The following is a 2,630-nucleotide window of genomic DNA, read 5'->3' as shown; positions in this document are numbered from 1 at the left end:
GCTGCGGCGGGGGGGCGGCCGGGCCGGCTCCGCAGCCCCGGTGCCAGCGGCCTTTCCCTCCGCTCCCTCCCCCTCCTGCAGGAAGTGGCCGGGAAATGGCAGCTGTGTTTGTTGCGTCTCTCGTTGTTTTTGAAATGTCCTTTTTAATCAGATTGGGTTTCAGTTTCTGGACCTCCCCGTGCTCCCAAGCCTCCCTGGCCGCATCAGCCCCGGGTCTCGCGGCCGGCTGGCCACGCAGCCCTCTTGCTGGCGGACGGGGGTGCTTTTAAACGTGTTTTCAAAGGAACAATGTCAATTAAAAATAAATAACTTTCCTTCCCCACCCCCTCAATTTAGAGCAATGGATTCCCTGAGCTGCTCGCAGGCCCCAGGGACGAGCTGAGCTAGGAGAGCCCTTAACCCGAGCCCTGCGTTCCGTGCTGGCGCGCATGCCTCCGCAGCGCCCTGCTCAGCTGCTCGGGCTCCTGCGGCTCTTGGCTGGAGCCGGGTTTGTGCTTGGGCTTTCTCCTGCACACAGCACCTCCCTGCTCCCTGCCAGCGCTGGGGCCCAGGGCAGCCTGCGGTCACGCTGCCGCAGATGCAGGAGAAGGGGAACCGGCCGTCCTTCCCCAGTGCCCCACGCTGCTCAACTGGCGGCCGTGGCCGTGTCGGCTCCTGCCAGCCAGGGCTGCTGGCTGCCGAAAGCCAGGCTGGGGCCCGACGTCCTGCGTGTGCTTTCTTCCCCTCCTCCTTATCTGCCGCCAGCTGTTCCCTGTGAGCGCAGCGCGAGGAGCTGCCGCCTCGCCCGGGAGCAGGCCTGTGACACAGACCCTGGGCAGGAGCCAGGGCTTCCTCGGGCCCTTCTCCTTGACCTGTCAGCCCCCTGTACGGCACCTGGCCCCGGGAGCCGGTGTATCCCGCTCACCCGGCCTTGATTCCGCTCGGCTGAACCAGGTGCGGGTTTTGCATGTGGAGCGGGGCTCTGCTGGCTTTGAACAGGCGCTTCGCGGTTCAGCTGGTGCCTGCGTGCTTCCATCAATGGGCGAGCCAGATGGAAGCCAGGGGTAAGCATGTCCCTGCTGGTTGAATTAGGCTGGTATAAAATCACCTCCTAGCTGAGCCTTTTGTGAGCGGAGCAGGCCCAAGCGTTGGTTAAGTGCTGGGTGCGTTGTAGGCGCTGCTGCAAACAGGTTTGTGTTTTCTTTTTTTTTTCTTTTTAATGATGGCGTGTGCAGTTGCTGCCATATTGGCTCTGCCAACTCCCCTGCGGGAGCAAGGTTGAAATCTAACCTGGAGGAATTACCCCCTGTGCACGCACGTTGTCACTGCCTTGGTTCAATCGCAATTAAAACGCAAGCGAGCCACCCACCCGCCTTCCCATCCGCTTCCCTCTCGCGAACCCAGGCTGCTGCGTGTTTAAAATCCCCATCCAAGGCTGGTGGTGCCGGCCCGGTCCCGGGGCTCTGGGCTGCAAACGGCTCTGCCGGGTCCGCACGTCCCTGCAGACCTGACCAGCCTCTCCCTTCCCTGCCTGCCCTCTCCCTCCCCGCTCGCGAGCGTGTGCGGAAGCGCTAGCTGCATCCAGAGCGCTCACCCTAATTCTCACCTCTGCTGTTAAGTGGTAGGCTCCAGTTACAAGCCGTGGCCCAGTTTGCAGCTTCGCGTTTTATAATGTGCTGGCTGGGGGGGGAGAGGGGGATGCCGCTGCCGGGCTGAGCAGCTCCGTGCCCGCGGGCAGAGGGGCCGGTGCGGCGGGCAGGGGAGCGTGGCTGCCGGGCCGGGCGGGCGCCCGCTCCTGCGTGGGGAGGTGATGGCATCCCGAGCACCGCGCCCAGAGCGAGCGGGGGAGGTCAGGGCCGGAGAGGGCCTGGATAAACACGGCGCTAACCGCTTGGCAGTGCTCCCGCCCGGCCTGGGCCGGAGGTGCCGAGGTGCCTGGAGCCAGGAGATGGAGCCTGGGGCGTCCCCGCGCCAGGGCCGGGCCTGCGGTTGGTCCCCAGACCCAAGGGCGAGAGGGGCGAGCGTTGCCGTGGATAAATCCCAGATACCGCCGCTGTCCCCTTTCTCCGGGGCCAGCTGCTCTCCCAGTAGTCAGCACTGCTGCTCCTGCTCTCAAACCCCAACCCTATTAGCTGAACCACTCCTGTTCTATTAATCTCCCTTCTCTTTAAACTCCTCTGTCACTAGCGCTCATTGTAATTAATTCCCCATCTTCCCTGCTTTTATTTTCCCCTCTTAGCTGCTGTGCTTCTCCTCCTGGCTCCTCTCCCCTCTAATTACCTCTCCTCCCTGCCCCCTCCCTTTACCTGGCGCTCGCCCAGTTTATCCCAGTCTCTCTAATGCTGACCTGCAGCAGCCACCTGTCCAGTTCTGGCACGTCCTTTCGCCGCCTCCTCTGACCTTTAAAAGCCCRGGAGCAGCTTTCCCAGCCAACACATCAAATGCTGGGTGGTACCGGAAAGGCTTTTTCTTTTTTTTAACCACACTGTGGCTGTCCAGCCTTCTGCCGTGCTGGCTGTGCACGAGGAGGCTCCGAACTCGTGGAGCTCTCGGCTGCCGGGAGTCCGGGAGCAGGGGCTGGGCCGAGTCGGAGGCTGGGGGACCCGCGGGGAGGCGGTGGCGGCGGAGCGAGGCGCCTTCCCTTGTGGATG

This window comes from Apteryx rowi, unplaced genomic scaffold, assembly GCF_003343035.1.
Source record: "Apteryx rowi isolate R43461 unplaced genomic scaffold, aptRow1 scaffold_1381, whole genome shotgun sequence".
NCBI classification, from domain to species: domain Eukaryota; kingdom Metazoa; phylum Chordata; class Aves; order Apterygiformes; family Apterygidae; genus Apteryx; species Apteryx rowi.
The sequence above is the reverse complement of the archived record's forward strand: the minus strand, read 5'-3'. Positions refer to the sequence as shown.